Raw genomic sequence first — 18,162 nt, 5'->3', positions numbered from 1 at the left:
GATGTTTGCAAACCATACATCTGATAAGTGATCGATATCCAAAATATATAAGGAATTCAAACAACTCAATAGCAAGAGAACAAATAAACTGATTCTAAAATGGGCAAAGAAACTGAAAAGACACTTCTCAAAAGAAGACATACAAATGGCCAACGGATATATGAAAAAATGCTCAATATCACTAATTATCAGGCAAATGTAAATTAGAACCATAGCGAGATATCATTTTAAACCTATTAGAATGGCTGTTACTAAAGAGTCAAAACATAATGGTGTTGGCAAGGATGCGGAGAAAAGGGGATGCTTATACACTGTTGATGGGAATGTAAGTTAGTTAATCTTCTATGAAAAACAGTATGGAGGTTTCTCAAAATACTAAAAGTAGAATTACCATGTGATCCAGCAATCCCTCTACTGTATATATATCCAGAGGAACTGAAATTGTGTCAAAGAGGTAAGATAGGGAAACTGCATAGGTGCCCATCAATAAACAAATGGAGTTTTAAAATGTAATATATATACACAATAGAATACTAATCAGTCTTTAAAAAAGAAGGAAATTCTGGCATTTACCACAACAAGGATGCACCTGGGGGACATTATGCTAAGGGAAATAAGCCAGACACACAAAGACAAATTGCACATAATCCTATTCATATGGAGAAGCTAAAAGAATTGAACTCATATAAGCAGAGAGTAGAATGGTGGTTACCAGAGGCTGGGCCTGCAGCGTGAAAAATGGCAAGATGTTGGTCAAAGGGTACAAAGTTTCAGTTAGTGAGGAAGATTAAGTTTTAGAACTCGATTGTACAGAATGGTGACTATATGTAATAGTTTATTGTATATTTCAAAATTGCTGACAGAGTAGGTTTTTTGTCATCATCACAGAAAATTAGAAGTATTTGGGTCAGTTACAGTGACTCATGCCTTTAGTCCTAATGCTTTGGGATGACGAGCAATCAATTGAGGATTATTCAATCGTTTGAGGTTAGGAATTTGAGATCCATTTGGTCAGCATAGCTACACCCATTTTATACAAAAACATTCAAAATAAGCCAGGCATGGTGGCATACACCTGTAGTCTTAGTTACTCTGGAGGCTAAAGCAGGAGGATTGCTTTAGCCCAGGAGTTTGAGGTTGTAGTGAGCTATGATCCCACGCCTGCACTCTGACTTAGGAAATAGAGCGAGACTCTGTCTCAGAAAAAAAAAAAAAAAAAGTAAGTATTTGAGGTGATGGATATGTTAATTAGTTTGATCTAGTAATTCCGCAATGTATACATACAACAAAAGATTACATTATATCACATAAATTTAAATACAGATGTTATTTGTCAACTAAAACTAAATAGAAATAAATAAAAAGCAGCCAATCCACCTCATCTTCTGAGATTGGAGAAATAAGATGTTTTGGGGGTGTGAGTAGGGACACCTTTGTAGGTGTTTTGCTTTGGAAGATGAGAAAGTTTTTTGGTTTTTTTTTTAATGACACTTTTCCTTGCTTTAATATTTGTTGTCTTTTTCTGCTTTTGAAATCAGCTCTCAATTACAAAATACCAAACTATACTCAAAAAAGGGTGTAGAAAAAGCCAGCCGTTGGCACAGCATGGAGAAGCCCATAAATAAGGACAGATAGCAGCAGCAGGTGGCAAGAGGTGGGAGGTGACGGAAGCAGTGGTTACAAATGTTCACAGGAAGCTAAAACTATCCAACAGGTTGTGCCTTAATGTTAGTACAGGTTAGACTAGTTACTACCTTGCAGGGTGCCCTCAGCGTGTTTGGGTTCAGATTCTACACAGCAATACAGTTTCTTCCAGTTAAGAGTTCTTGCCTTGCACTGATCACAGCATGATTGGAGGTTACTGGACCAGTCTTGTTAGTTTTTCAAAATGCTGTCGTAGACCTGAGAGATGTATTGAGAAACTTCAGGAGCTCTACACTTCAGTGACAGCGTATAACTGGGGTTTCCTGGCTGGATATGTAGCTTGGCCAAAATCCAAATGCCATTAGTGAACTTCAGGGATTGGTACACAATGTCCTGACCTTCCATATTCCTCTTGGCAATAGTCTAAACATGATTGTTTTGCAACTTGCTGGAAAGTGTCAGCATTTAAATGTCATTCCTTAATCTGAAATTGAAGTTCATTTTCATTGTGAATATTCTTCCATGTTGCAAGGAAGACTTGGTGCTCCATTTTGCCATCTTCTACAAAAAGCACATTGAGTGGGCTGAGGCAGCTGAAGTAGAATACATCGATATTGTTTTTCATAGCCACCTGTTTAAAAGACTCCCCAGAAGATCACCTTGAGAGGGGATAACCATAGGCTGTTCCAGGTTCGTTGCAGTAGTGGTGCCAACAAGGCTGTCCCCTGCATCAGTGCTCCCATGATGAATTGGCAAGTGTTTACGATGGATTCCATGACTTCCTTCCACAAAAGCATTGGAAGGCTTGTGATACACAGAGGCCAAAGAACCAATGTGGCAGATTAGTTCATCCAACACAGTTGGCTCAATAAATTCCGTCTTCAGAGATCCGTGGCTTCTCAGACAAGACTACTTATTTAGCTGTGACAGGGTCAGTTGAGAGAAGATCCCAATAAATATAGCCCTGGTCTTGAAGGTCAGGATTATCAGAATCCTGTGTTGCCAAAGTCAACACCTGCTGGACTAGCTCCTGTGTTTCTGGTGGTTTCTTGAGAAACAGCTTCACTATGGCAGTAAGCAGAGTGAGCTGCACCTGGGTGCTTTCATCATGAAAACCCTCCAGGAAGCTTTCTAGTAACTCATCTGCATTGTTAATTCTTTCAGCATATTCTCCCACAATCCAAATCATAGCCTCTCGAGCATCTGGCTCATCCAGTGAGTCTAAGTTCTCACATAGAGTGGCAATGATACTTTCACACTTGTTAGAGTATTTGCGGAAGATGTCCCTGATGACAACAATCATTTCTTGGACCACATAATTCACTTTGGTCTGGATTAGATCAAGCAATGTGCTTACACAGCACGCTGCAGATTGCTCCATCTTGATGGCACACCGTCCAATGGCCTGCACAGCTTTTTGAACAAAGTCAACATTCACCACTGTGGCATGTTCCTTCAGTTCTGCCAGAATTTGAGTGATGTTGGCTTGTGATGCCAAATGAATCCTGATATCCAGCTTCTCTAGTTTAACATAGATGGGATCATTGTACTTCACAAAGAAGACTTTGATTTCCTGCTTCAAGATTTCAGGCCTTTTCTGGACAATTAAGTTGATGTTCCTCAGGGAGACATACTGCACTTCTGACTCCCCGGACAGCAAAATGACAAGTGGAGGGGCTAACTTCTTCAGCAGCATATTGTAGTAGTCAGAATCCTTAGGTAACAATTCTAGAAACTTCATTAGGACTTTTACTGCTGAAAGCATCACTGCTGAGTTGACATGGGATAACTGGGGAGTTACCCGCTCACAGATGCTCTGAGCCTCCCGATCATCTTTAGGGTTGTAATTAGACAAGCAGTCCAGGATGAAATCTGGCCCCTTCAGTGCACTCATTCAGGGCTTTCAGCAGCTTATTAATGTTCTGTGTGTTCAGATTGAGTAAGTTGCTGTTTGGTTGAGACTCACTGATTTCAGATAATGCTGCTACAGCATTAGCCACCACCATTAGATTTGAATCTGCTATAAGACCTCATAGAGAATCCAAAAACCCCTGATCTTCCACCATTTGGGCGTTGATATCATGGAGCTTTGCCACGCATACTGCTGCTGTTTTCCGAACATAGGAATCCTCATCCTCCAACCACTTGAGGAGGAGCTCACAGAGACATTCTGTAATTTTGTCTACCCGGATGCACCCCATGGTTTTGACTGCCAAGGCTCTAATCAAAGGATTAGGATCTTCACAGTCCTTTATGAAACTGTTTACAGCCATGATGGCCATGCCTGGCTGACTCGTGGCATAGTTCATCAAATAGAGATACACAAGCTTCTTTAGTTCCAGATTGCCAGTCTGCATACAGTTCATTATGTCTGGAAAGACAGAACTAGCATCCTTCCCCACAGTCGCAACAGCAATCACTTTCTTTGCAGCCTCCTTTCTCTTTTCTTTCTTTTCATTGTTGAGTTCAGCTTTTAGTTCAAATATTTCTCCTTTTTTATTGGTTGTGAAATACTTGGAGTCAGTCATGACTTTGGATCTTTAATGTGCACTGGAGGCAGAGGTGAAGGTGAGGGAGGGGTGGTGGTGGCAGCCAGACAGCACAGCCCCGGTGGTGGTGTAATGGTTCACATTTGGTTGCCTAGATTTTATTGATGAGGTAAGAACAGAAGTGCTCCAACAGCAATCTGTGTATATACCTATAATTGCACTGGGCACAGCACATTGAAATAATCTATGTAAATATCTCACTCCCTAAACCAGAGGTTTTTGAAATGTGATTCAAAGACCCTCGGAGTCCCTAAAACAATTTTAGAAGGTTTACAAGATCCTCCCTTTTCAACAATGTACCTGTGTGAGGCTGAAATGTTTTCGTATATGTCAATCAAATAACATATCACAACAGATTGAATGAAGTAGTTATGACAATCCACTTCTTCTATTTATTAAGATAGATATTAAATAAATTTTCAAAAATGTAAAATAATTCTACTCTTCTCGTTATCTTTTTTATAAAAATATCACAATTTTTAAGAAAATATATGTTAATAATGTCAATATATAGTGGGCTTATTATTGGCATTTAAAATAAATCAATAAATTAGTATTGTAAAAGTTTCTCTTTTTTTTTTTTTTTTTTTTTTTTGAGACGGAGTCTGGCTCTGTCGTCCAGGCTGGAGTGCAGTGGCCGGATCTCAGCTCACTGCAAGCTCCACCTCCCGGGTTTACGCCATCCTCCTGCCTCAGCCACCCGAGTAGCTGGGACTACAGGCGCCTGCCACCTCGCCTGGCTAGTTTTTTGTATTTTTTTAGTAGAGACGGGGTTTTACCGTGTTAGCCAGGATGGTCTTGATCTCCTGACCTCGTGATTCGCCCGTCTCGGCCTCCCAAAGTGCTGGGATTACAGGCTTGAGCCACCGCGCCCGGCCAAAGTTTCTCAGTTTTAACTTTGAATGTGGCAAATTTCAATAGATACAATGAAGATAAACAAAAATAATTTTGGGATTCTCAATAATTTTTAAGAGTGTAAAGGACTCTTAAGACAGAAAAGTTTGATCACCACTAATCATAGGATTGCTTAGGGTTGGGCCATCACATTTGTCTTTGTATCTTCAGGGCCTAACACATTGACTGACATAGTAAGTGCTAAGCACACATTGAATTGAACAGAACTTAAATACCATGAGTAAGGGATAGAGAGCTTGCATTGAGTTCTGAAGATATGTATTTGATGAGAAGAATGTGAATGGGAGCTGATCAAGGGTGGGGAAAAGGACTGTCAACAGACTTTGAAGACCCTGATGAAGTTGGAGACCATGAATTTATAGATGTACCAGTCTTCAGGATTGTGAGATTTTATTCAACAGTAATAAGCTGTGTACATGTAGGAATAAGGGATGTCACAAAGAAAAAGTCAAAGGTTATGTTTTCTTATTAACCTACTTTTTTTCATAGGCTTAGAACAGAGCAGGGAGTAAATACACATATTATCTAAATATACATAATTCTTGCCTAGAGTGTGCCCTTTATTCAATGTTTATTTCTGAAGTCAGTGTGTATTTTTTCATATTTTTATATTGATATATCAAAGGTATATATATTCTTGGAGTTTGTGATATTTGGTACCTGTATAAATGTGTAATGATCACTCAGGGTAATTGGGATGTCCATCACCTCAAACATTTATCTTTTCTTTGTGTTGGAACCATTACGATTCTTGTCTTCCAGCTATTTTGAAATATACAATACATTATTGTTAACTATAAGTTTCCGATTGTACTTTTGAGTATCAGAACTTATTCCTTCTGTCTAACTATATTTTTGTACCCATTAACCAACTTCTCTTCGTTTCCTCCTCCCCCTTTCTCTTTCCAGCTTCTGGTAATCATCATTCTACTCTCCATCTCCATGAGGTCCCCTTTTAGAGTTCTTAAGAGTGAGAGCGTGCAATATTTGCCTTTCTAGGCCTGACTTATTTTACTGACCTTAATGACCTCCAGTTCCGTCCATGTTGTTGCTGATGACAGGATTTCCTTCTTTCTAAAGGCTGAATAATATTTCATTGTGTATATAACACAATTTGTTAATCTATTCATCCATTTATGGAAACAGGTTGATTCCATGTTTTGGTGATTATAAATAATGCTGCAATAAAAATGGGAGTGCAAACATATTTTTAATACACTGATTTTCTTTCTTTAAGATACATACTCAGTAGCAGAATTGTTTGATCATATAGTAGTTCTGTTTATAGTTTTATGAAGTAAAGTGTGTATTTTTTATGAGAATTCCCCAAATGCCTCTTGCCATTGCCCCATCTCTCTCCTTTTTCCCTATAAACAAATGTAAAGAAAGTTAAACAAAAGAGAGAAAAGTTACTATATTGATTCACTAATCTAGGACGTATTGTAACCCTTACTGAATGATGGTCATTTCATTTAGGCGACTGATAAACTTTTGCACTTTTTCAAGATAATGTTCTGAGTTATCCTCACAATTTAAAATTTATTAATAGTTTTTCCAAGTAGAAATGTTTGTTTTAATTTCTAGCTCTCAGTCTTTACTATCTCTGTTGTAAAATTAATTCAAGCTAAAATTTGGAATATTCTGTTGGATCAGCAAGATTTTTTAAAACTAGAAACAATCGCTTTTATTTTGAAAATTGAATTTTTTTAATGAAGGGTTTAGAGATAAGATTTTTATAGATGGAGACATTGTTTATTATTAATGTATTGAAAAATCCAGTCTGAGTGCTGGAGCCTAATCTTAGCTTTTAATTTAGATTTTATTTGTATTAAAATAGCCAATAGATGAGAAAACCATATTAATATAATGAGTTAATTTGATCCAATATAATTTGATAATGTTTCTTACATTTCCTCAACTTTGGGATATTGCACTTGACAAAAGTCTTTTGTAATAATTTTGGTGATATCACATCACTGGATGAAAATATTTATATTCTTGTACAATATTTTTTCAAGAGTTTAAGGATTTTTGTTTTAATCATTTCTTTTTAATTATTCATAGTGTCTCTTTTTAATAGTAAAACTAATAAATATTTACTGACCCAGATTGTACGGTGTGATTTGGCACACATTAACATCTCTGACCTCATCCTCTACTACTCTAATCCTCACTCAATTTGTTACAGCCACATAGGCCTTCCAACTATCCATTGACCATGTTAGGTACACATCCAACTCAAACATCTTTTAATTGCCTTGCTGGAATGCTGTTGCTCAAGAAATCTTCATGGCTTTTCCACACATCTTCTCATGTATTTTTGAATTACTGCCTTCCCAAGTAAGTCTTTTCTGTCCAACATTTAAAAAATAGCAACGCCACTCTCCATTCTCCTTCCCACATTTATTTTTTTCCCTTAGCACTTATTATCATATGAAATAATATACATAGTATTCATATGTCTAAGTAAATGTGGGCTTGAAATTATCTATTTCTGTCACAGCTGTATTTCGAACATCTAGAAAATGTTTTTCTATGTTCTAGAAAAACATATTTCCAGTGTCTAAAACATAATAGTTGCTCAAAATATATTAGTTGAATAAATACATGATTACAGAAAATATAGAGGACATGCAGAAGAGCAAAGAGGAAAAAAGAAGACAATCATTATCCCACAACCTGGAAATACTCATTGTTATCATTTTGGTGCATTCTTATAAACATATAAATACACACAAACAAATATACCTATGCCTATAGTAGTAGAGGTGGTGGTGGCAATAAATTTAATGATAAGAGTAATAGTAGTGTTAATATTTGTTGGCAGTGTTATCATAACATATTATATCATTTGTTAACCACGTTTTCTCACTTAAAATATTTATCATGACTTTCAATAAAATAGGGGCTTTATGCAGGTCACCAATCATCCATCCAGACATTGACTCCATTAATTATTTTTTGTTATATAACAAATGACCTTACAAATTAGTTATTTAAAACAACAGATATTGATTATCTCACAGTTTCTGTGGTTAAGGAAGTTTGGAACAGCTTAGCTGAGTGGTGATGGCTCAATGTCTCCCCAGAAGTTGCAGTCAAGATACTGACCAGGTTGTTTTCATCTAAAGGCTGATGAAAGCTAGAGATTATACTTTCCAAGGTGATTTATTCATACCTTGTCAAGTTAGTGCTGGTCATTGGAATAAGGCTTCAGTTCTTGCCTCTCCATGAAGTTGCTTGAGTGTTCTCACATGTCAGCTATTTTCTCCCAAAGTGAGTAATTCAAGAGATGGAAAGGAGGCCACAGTACCTTTTATGACCTAGTCTCAGAAGTTATACATTTTCACTTATACTTAATTCTATTTGTTGGAAGTGGGTCACTAAATGCAGCCCACAATCAAGGACAGGGAAATTACTTTTCGAAGGAAATTATATCAAAAAATGTGTAAACATCTATTTTAAACCACCACACCAACTACATAGGTTATAAATATAAGAAATGTTGTCAGCAGTGAGACTAAGGATCATTCCGAACTCAATAACAAGCTGGAAGCAATACTTGCCAAACGTAATATAGTTTATATCAAGTTGCAATGAGCTCCTGGGAACTTAAAAACAGCTCTTATTTTCAAAATAGTGGGAACATTTTGTGGAAAGTAAGTGGAAGAAATTCTTGGGGAAATAACACAGACACATTAATATTGTTCTATCATAGAGGAAAGAGTTGGAAGTACAGATTCTTCCCACAAATTCCTTCCTGAAAAAACAAAGCAATAGCACTCCAATGCTACAGAAGTAGTGCTACCAAAGAAAGTAAAACTATGTATTGCCTTTTTTCGTGTTTTATGACATGCATGTAAAAGGATTATAGACTTGTTCTAAAATGAGGTGGCAATCACTAAAGTAAAATAATAGACTGGGAAAAAAAGGTATGAGAGAAACAATAGAGTTTCATCAGAGACATTTTCATGGTGAAGATAAATGTCAGTGAAAGAAAGGCAAGTTTATGAGGAAAGTACACCTAGCCAAAGAAAACAAAGTGTTTACAAATTAATGTAACTATATCCAACCCAACTTTGTAACAACTTAGGAAGCTCACTTAAAAGGGAAGATTAAAAATTAAAGCCAAGAATTATTCCACTGGGAAGATATGTACTTAAAAAAATGAAACTGGTTCTAAATGCGAAAATTTTCGTAAGTTTAGAGAGAATGCACAAGATAATGTTCTGATTTCAGATAACTAAAAGATTCAGATCTTGCCAGCTACCTTCCTCTACTCCAGAAAACTGACTGACTAAACAGATAATAGAAGTCATCATCTCTGCCCTCCAGCCTAAGTATTTGATGGTCTCCAGATAAACAGGAAGGAGATCAACTAGAAATCATCAAAATTCTTAGGGAAGCAAAGATGGATAGAACTCTTCCATTCAAACACAAGTGAAAACAAAATAGGACAAATAAAACCTTCTGCAACTTTTTGGAAGGAAAAGTATTGCAGGAGAAATTGAACTAAGAACATATTCTGGAAGATTTGTATGAGAAAACAGAATCAAATTTAGACCAAGGTCACTTTAAACTTTTGAGGCAAGGAACAGAAATTTCAAATACATAAAAATGAGATGAAAAATTAAAAATAGATTAAGATACAAAGGGAGTAGTCATAGCTAGGAGACAAAAAAGAGAAAAATTATCCCATAATAAAATTTGAACATATTTTGAAGAATCAGGGCACAGAAACAAAACTGTATAAAATGGAATCCATAACATTAAGATTCCTAGGATTCAGAGGAAAAGAAACACAAAGGTGATTAAAAGAAAGATGAACAGACATGAAAGACAGAAAAGGCTGTTTTAACATAAGGTTGATTGGGGTGGTTGTGTGTGAGAGAATAGGATGACAGGGAAAAGGTTTCAAAAGCAAAGTGTGATATTGATGTTAACAACCGTCTTATTGTTCAGATAAAAATGATCATTATATATTTATTATGTACCAGGAAACACTAATAAAAAGAACATAACAGTAGGACATGTTTGCATGAAATTATTTAAAATAGGATTAAGTTTTTAAATGTAAAAGGTCACAAAAAAACTTTACATGCAAAGGGTTGTAACAAAATGGAATAAATTCTGCAATAGTACAATAAAATAAAAGTAAAAATCAACAGCAGTGAAATAGCTCCCGTTCCCAATTATCTATTTGGAAATTTTAAAAATAATACTCTTTCCTTCATTGCACGAATATTTATGAGCATTAACACAACATGAAGTCTTCTAGATATTAAGAAAGTAGCAGTAAACAAAAAACCTAAAAAGATAAGCCTTTATTGAGTTTCTATTCTATTGAAAGGAGAGAGACAATACAAGTCTCAACAAGTAAAATATATTATGTGTAAAATAATGATTAAATGTTATGGAGAAGGGCAAAGCTGAGAAGGATAGGGAGTTTCAGCAGAGTGTGTGTGTGAGAGGAGGTGATTAGATGATTTTTTTTTTTGAGACGGAGTCTCGCTGTATCACCCAGGCTGGAGTGCACTGGCACTATCTCAGCTCACTGCAACCTCCGCCTCCTGAGTTTTAAGCAATTCTCTCTGCCTCAGCCTCCCAAGTAGCTGGGATTACAGGTGCCCACCACCACGCCCGGGTAATTTTTCTATTTTTAGTAGAGACGAGGTTTTGCCATGTTGGCCAGGCTGGTCTTGAACTCCTGACCTTACATGATCCACCCGCCTGGGCCTCCCAAAGTGCTGGGGTTACAGGCATGAGCCACCGCACCCGGCCAAGTATATGATTTTAAATTAGGTGGGAGAAGACCTCCCCAAAAAGATGACAGGAAAATGAGAGAGCAGGTAATGTAACTATCTGAGTAAAAGAGCACTCTTGGAAGAAGAAAAAGCTAGAGTAAATGCCTGCAAATGCGAGTGAGTGTGCTTATTGCAGTCAAGGAAAATTGAGAAGGCCAGAGGAGTTGGAGCAGATTGATTCTGATAGAGAGTAATGGATGAAGTCAGAAAGGTAGGAGAAGGCAGTAATCATGAAGGGCAGAAACTTTCAGATTGTAAGGATTTTGCATTTTATTCTGCACCCGATGGGAAGTCATTGGAAGGGTTTGAATAGAGGAGTAACATGATCTGATTTATATTTCTGAAAAATTCTTTCCACAGCTGTTTTGAGATCACTCTACTCTACAAGTGGGAAGTAAAGAAAGTTGTTACAGGCTATTATGATGATCCAGGCAAGAGGTGATGTTGACATAGAACAGGGTGTACAATGCAAGCGATAAGATTGTAGATTTATTTTTTATTTATTTATTTTTTTTGAGACGGAGTCTCGCTCTGTTGCCCAGGCTGGAGTGCAGTGGCGCGATCTTGGCTCACTGCAAGCTCTGCCTCCCGGGTTCACGCCATTCTCCTGCCTCAGCCTCCGAGTAGCTGGGACTACAGGCGCCCGCCACCACGCCCGGCTAATTTTTTGTATTTTTAGTAGAGATGGGGTTTCACCGTGTTAGCCATGGGGTTTCTCGATCTCTTGACCTCATGATCCGCCCACCTCGGCCTCCCAAAGTGCTGGGATTACAGGCATGAGCCACCGGTAGATTTATTTTTAAGGTTGAACCAGTATGATTTGTTGATTGATAGGATGAGCAGTATGAGGAAAGAGAGAGGAATAAAAATGATTATAAACATGAGCAACTTACAGGGATGAATTTGTAATTTACTCAGGTAAGGATGATTTGGGGACAAGTATAATCTGGTGAAAATATCAGAAGTTATTTTAGGTTGTGTTAGGTTTGATATGTCCAGTCACATCCAAGTAGAAATGTCAAGAAAATAATTGTATAGTTGAACATACAAACCTTGAGTTCAAGAGTAAGAAACAAGCTAGCAGTATATATTTTGAGGTCAGTCAATGAATAGATGGCATTTTAAGCTACGGACTGAATAGAAGTGTAGATAGAAAATAGATGGTTATAGGTCTTGGCGATTAGAAGGAATCAATAATGGGGTGAGAGAAGGAATGGCCAGTGAGGTAGAACAATTAGGAGAATATGTTATCTTAGATACTAATCGAAGTAACTCTTGGGTTAAAAATTTCTATTTGAGATTATAAACTACTTGAAAATTACAGTCAGTGAAAATGTTTCATGTTAAAATTTGGGGACCTGACCATAGTGAGAGCTACAGTATATCTCAGAGTGTGACTTAATTAGAAAAATATAAAGAATAAAAATAAATAAAATAAGTGTCTACCTCAATAAGCTGAAAAAAGATAACAAAGTTCCCAAATAATGTAGGAGAAAATAACTGAGTTAATAAGATCCAGAAAAATATTTCCTATTAAAGGTACAATCAATCAGGATGTGTTAATAGTCTTGAAACTTAATGTAGTCACTAATGTTTATTGAAAACTTATTAAGTGCTAGGCACTGTTTTAAACACTGTATGAATTATATCATATGACAAGGAATCATTAGAAGAAAATTCTTCAAATTTTCTAAGTAGATGGTCAGATCACATGTAAATACTGACATTGTTTCTTTTGTAATATTTTTACATGTTAAAAAATATTCGTATTAGATTGTCTTGGGCCTGCAGAACAATGTTTAAGACAAGAATGGACACTATCACATTTACTATTAAACACTGTTCTGCATTTAAGGAATTCAACTGAAAGATTATTAATAAAATTTGGTAAAAGGATGTGAATTGAAGATCAACATACAGAAATTTGTACAAGGTCTGTACATTGTCAATGCCGAATTGTGAAACATAATAGAAAATAAAAATTGATTTATAATTGTTATGAAACTACCTAAATATAAACCTAAGAAGGCATGTACATGACCTTTATAAAGACACTTGAAACTTTACTAAGGGCATGAAACACACCGAATATAGGGAGAAAAAACCTACATTTATCAGTACTCAATGTTATAAATATGTGAATTTTCACCAAAATAGATCTATAAATTTGTTTTCAATCTAAACAATTAGTACAAAGTATTTTAATAGGATTTAGCAAACTTATTACAGATTCATGCATTAATGGAGAAGAGAATGCATGAGAACAGACAAGAAAATTATTGTAAAGAAACAAAATAAAAGGCATATGCCCTAATAGTTATTAAAATAGAGTATAAAGTTTTAGTAAAGCTGTATAATATTAGTACATAATAAAAATTCAGATCAATTGATAAAACAGAGAAATTTGGAATAGACATTTCTATATATGTAAATTTAAGTTATGGAAAAACATTTCAAATCAAAAGAAAGTGGTAGCATATGCAATAAATAAGTTGAGATAATCAGACATATAGATGAGAAAAGAAATGAAAATAGGTAGTCTTTCACAATATACCTATATGTTAATTATAAGTTGATGAATATCTGTATAGATGAATAAAAAATCGAAGTATAAAGTAATGCTTTCATAATTCAGAGGAGGTCATCTTTATCAGATCTTTATCACACAGTCAAAATTAAAAGATAACACTATATAAAAAGTATATAAAAATTAAATGCCAATAAAAAGATGTGGAGATAATATTTGAAGCATATCTAACAAATACTCATGCCTGTAACACATAAAATTCCTATAAATTAATAAGAAATAGAAAACCAATCTATTAAGTTACTGAAACTTTATAGATTATATAAAAATAGCCAATAAGCATGAAAAATGTTCAATCACATGAATAGTCACCAAATAGTTTTAAATTAATGTAAAAATTAGATATTACTTGTTGGCCAGGTGGGGTGGCTCATGCCTATAATTCCAGCACTTTAGGAGGCCAAGGCAAGTGGATAACAAGGTCAGGAGTTCAAGACCAGCCTGGGCAACATAGTGAAACCCCGTCTCCACTAAAAATACAAAAAATTACCCGAGCGCGGTGGCGGGCACCTATAATCCCAGCTACTCAGGAGGCTGGGGCAGGAGAATCGCTTGAACTCAGCAGGAGGAGATTGCAGTGAGCCAAGATTGTGCCACTGCACTCCAGCCCTGGCAACTGTGTGAGACTCCATTTAAAAAAGAAAACAAATATTTGCCATCCATCAACTGGGGACAAAATTCAAACCTGATATATCAAATAATAGGCCATAATTATTTAATGATAATCAATAGAAGTACAAATTTTAAAATGAGTCCATTAAAATCAAGAGATCAAGAAAGTTTCTGTGCACTGATTTTTCTCACCTTTGGTAATGGGCTGCAAATAAGTAAGTGACATCTCAAAGACTGCCCAATGTAGTGTACACTACCTGTGGTATTATAATGGAATAATGATTTACAACAGCAGAAGTATTACAACACAATAAATGTAAAATCCACTAAAAGAGAAAGCATTGTATAAAACAAGGTAAAATGATCAAACATTTATAACTTTAATAAGTATTGTGAGGCTAACTCTACCTATTAGCTAATAAAAGAAAAAGGCTCCTATAGTTCATAGACAAGAGTACTGTATTCGTAAAACATGGTGACTTAGAATGGTTGACAGTTCAACAATGGACAAATAAAAAATAATTAAAACAGTAGAAAGTAGAGCTTGCACATTAACAAATATTTCAATTCCTGGTAAGAAACGTTATGTATGTATTAGTTTGCTAGAGCTACAAAAATAAAATAACACAAACTAGGTGGCTTACACAACAGAAATTTATTTTCTCATAGTCGGAGGCTGGAAATCCAAGATCAAGCTGTTGGCTAGTTTTGTTTCTCCTGATACCTTTCCCCTGATCTTGCAGATGACTGCCTTCTTGCTGTACTCACGTGGCCTTTTCTCTATACATGCATGCCCCTGGTGTCTCTTCTTATATGTATACCAGTTGGTTAGCGGATATGAACATACAGTTAGATAGAACTAATAAGTTATAGTATCAGCAGTACAGTAGGAAAATTATAGTTAACAATAATTCATTGTATATTTCAAAATAGCTAGATGAGAAGAATTGCAGTGTTCCCAACACAAAGAAAAGATAAATGTTTCAGTTAATGGATAGCCCAATTGCCCTGATTTGATCATTACATATTGTATACAGGTATTAAAATATCACATGTACCCCATAAATATGCATAATTAATATATAGCAATTAAGGATTAAAAAGGTAAGTACACCAATTCTATGGGATTAAGGCCCTGCTTTTGTTACCTAATTTATCCATAATTACCTTTTTAAAGATCTTATTTCCAAATACATTCACATTGAGGGTTGGGGCTTTAACATTTGAAATTTGGAGATACACAATTCAGCCCATAACAGAAGAACACTTTAAAATAATTTTTTAAAAAGTGGTTTTTTTCCCAAGATGGTGGATTGAAGTCCGTGTTAATATGCCTCTCTCACTTTGAAGGACATAATAGTGTGTAGAGCTTTACAGTGTCAACCCTTTTTCCATGAAGCAACACAGGAACTTAACAGGGAAGCTGACAGAATCCACAGGCCCTTTGAAAGAAGTGGTAGGCTACAGCCTACACCACGAGACAGGTAAAAAACTGTAAATCTCCAGAGTGTGAGAGGAGGAGAGACTGCCTCCAGGATACACATCCCCTCTGAGGAACCTGAAAATCAAGGCCACAGGGGAAGGCCTTAACCTTACCCAAAGTTAGAACTTATTTAGGAAGTAGGAAGAAATACGAAAGTAGAAGCAGCAGTGGGAAGCGCCTTGCAGGCAGTCCTCATCTTCAGCACAGACCAAGGGATGTCATTCCTTATTACATGCCTTGGGGAAGTCAGACAACTAACTCAGGCAGTGGTCACAGATTTAAAGAAGCTCCTAACTGAATTTCATGATATAACGTCAAATTGGGATGAAACCCCTTGGCCAGAACCCAGGGGGCAAGTGGGAAGTGCGCTGAAGCCACAAATGCAGGAGTCAGGCACCCAGCCTTGTGGGCAGATGGGGCGGGACAAAGTCTGAATGCTGCAGTAGTTATTTCTTCATGGAAAGCTTATGGCCTGGGGCAGACTTGCGTTCTAAGCACAGACTGCCCAGAACGTAGGTCAGTGCTGCTGGTGGTGCTCTGTAGGTGTGAAATCTGCCATGTCAATTGTGTGGGATCTGGGTGAAGTTTACTGCTGCCTGCTACTCCCTACTCCTTGTGTGAACTCTTCTGTGCAGCAGAGGCAGTTATACTCTCTCTGGAACACTACCTGATTGACCTGAGAACCTCCCCACTACATCCACAGGAGCGACAGCTTGCCCTGTACATGGAGAATCAGAGTAAAGACCTGCCTAACCCAGCCTCCACCTGGCTGTGCCCCTTTACCTGCCCTGATTGCTTAACACAAAGGACAAAATGTTTTTGGAGATTTATGGCCCCACTCATCACCTGAGAAACCAGAATAACACCCCTGGGCAGCATAGGGCAAGCTCAAATCCCACTGCTACTCCACAGCTAGTATTCTTTTGCAAAAGCAAACTCCTGGCTAGAGGCCAACTGACACAGACTATTAACACCGTCTCTAGGTAGAATAACACTGCTCCCGGAAAGGAGAAAACCAGTGAGTGACCGCAGCCATCGACGTTGCCTGCAACACCCTGCCTAACCAGGAGGTCCTGAGTCTGTCCATGTAATCAGTTCACTAATATTACAAAGAGCATTCAAGAAAACCAGAACACTAAGGTGATCTATAACCAAGAAATCTCACAGAGTCTATGTCACTCCTTTGCTGCCCCATCAGAGCTGGTGCAGGTACTCACCACTAGGAAGACTTGAGGAGAGGTCACATTACTGGATCCCTAGCAGACGTTCCACAGACCAGCATGGAGTGTGGCAGCTCCACTGGATGGCGAGACCCAGAAGAGCAATAGTGATCACTGCAGTTTGGCTCTCAGGAATTCCTACATTTAGGGAAATGGGGAGAGCACCACATCAAGGGAACAACTCATGGAACAAAGAAATCTGACGGCAGACCTTAAGTCCCATATCTTTCTGCTGTTGGAAAGTTTCTATCAGCAGAGACACAATGGCAGTACTGGGCTCAGCAGGGAAAGTGTGGAGCTCTACCCCAACAGTCAGGCAGATTTGGTACTTGTGAAGGTTCTTGGAGAAGGGTACTCATTTCTCCCCTAGTCCACCTCTGCAGACACACCTGGGGTTTCTCTCACAGGAGCTCAGTATGGCTGTGCCTATAGACAGCTTCCCTGGAATATTTCAGGGTGACTGCCTCCCCACAGGAGGAGCACCCCACAGCTTCAGGCTTGCATGAGGGACAGAGTCATAATTCTTCTCTACTTGGAACATCAACATTCCTACAAATGAAATAGATGTCTCAGGCCGGGCGTGGTGGCTCATGCCTGTAATCCCAACACTTTGGGAGGCCGAGGTGGGTGGATCGCAAGGTCACGAGTTCGAGACCAGCCTGGCCAACATAGTGAAAGCCCATCTCTACTGAAAATACAAAAATTAGCCGGATGTGGTGGCGGGCACCTGTAGTCCCAGCTACTCGGGAGGCTGAGGCAGGAGAATCACTTGAACCTGGGAGGTGGAGGTTGCAGTGAGCCAAGACTGTACCACTGCACTCCAGCCTGGGTGACAGAGTGAGACTCTGTCTCAAAATTAAAAAAAAAAAAAATAGATATCTCTCTGATTTTAATAGCCAGAACATGGAGACAGGAGTGAGTCTGAGAGGTGGATAGGTTTCCTGCCCTGGCACAGGTGCTGAGGTAGCTCCCACCATTCCTCCTGATAAAACTTCACTGTGTCTAATTGAGAACTCTCCCAGCCACCTTAATCAAGGCTGGTACTTCTTACCTCCAGTATGTATTTCATTTACCCACTTTTTTTGGCTATAACTGTTTCCTACCCAAGAATACCTCCCCTACTGGTCTGAAGCCTGAACAATTAATGTGGTAAATAAAATAGTGGAGGAAAATTAAATACATAAAAAAGTGCAGACCACTGGGGAATGAGATGTGCTTCAAGAGACCTCTGCCATTCCAACACCATAGGAGACAATGAACTTGCCCACACACTGAGTACATTGCTATTACAACCAGCATCTGAGGAAGCCATCAGACAAAGACCAAGGAACTCATACAGAGTCTTCAT

General features: G+C 37.6%; 1 pseudogene across 1 annotated transcript; it reads right to left on the bottom strand.

The window, feature by feature from the left end:
* Positions 1-2,265: 2,265 nt before the first annotated feature.
* Positions 2,266-17,761, bottom strand: LOC112615169 (annotated as a pseudogene). Its single transcript, XR_003117294.1, has 2 exons — positions 17,751-17,761; positions 2,266-4,268 (listed from the first exon to the last, which is right to left on the bottom strand). The product of XR_003117294.1 is annotated as an AP-2 complex subunit beta pseudogene (transcript).
* Positions 17,762-18,162: the final 401 nt, after the last annotated feature.

The sequence above is a fragment of the Theropithecus gelada genome, chromosome X (genome assembly GCF_003255815.1).
Source record: "Theropithecus gelada isolate Dixy chromosome X, Tgel_1.0, whole genome shotgun sequence".
NCBI lineage: Eukaryota > Metazoa > Chordata > Mammalia > Primates > Cercopithecidae > Theropithecus > Theropithecus gelada.
This window is presented reverse-complemented; position numbering and strand designations above follow the sequence as displayed.